The sequence below is a fragment of the Camelina sativa genome, chromosome 2 (genome assembly GCF_000633955.1).
Source record: "Camelina sativa cultivar DH55 chromosome 2, Cs, whole genome shotgun sequence".
NCBI classification, from domain to species: Eukaryota; Viridiplantae; Streptophyta; class Magnoliopsida; order Brassicales; family Brassicaceae; genus Camelina; species Camelina sativa.
Window position 1 is genome coordinate 15,577,681 of NC_025686.1, and position 397 is coordinate 15,578,077.

Sequence of the window (397 nt, forward strand, 5' to 3'; positions counted from 1 at the left end):
CCGTTTTAATGAACAATATTATTGTAATTTTGTAGTCATCTTCAACAAATCTTCTTCTATAACCCTAGCTAATATTGTCGTTGTTGTTCACCGGAAATGGAACAAGTAAGAGATGTTACTAGAAAAAGTAAGAGATGTTACTAGAACAACCTATGTAATTCGTAATTGTTTATTTATCATATTTTCGAGAGGTAATGAACAATAACCATACAAAATTACATTTTAACTATAGAGGGTAATATTTAGATAACATAAATATATAATACTCAGTTCAACTAGGTACAACTAAATATATATTTAGATTTGCATTTATATTTAAAATATGAAAATGATAATTAAGGTTTATAAGAATTTCTAAAACATATTGAACTATTAAAGAACCATGTTTAATCAACAA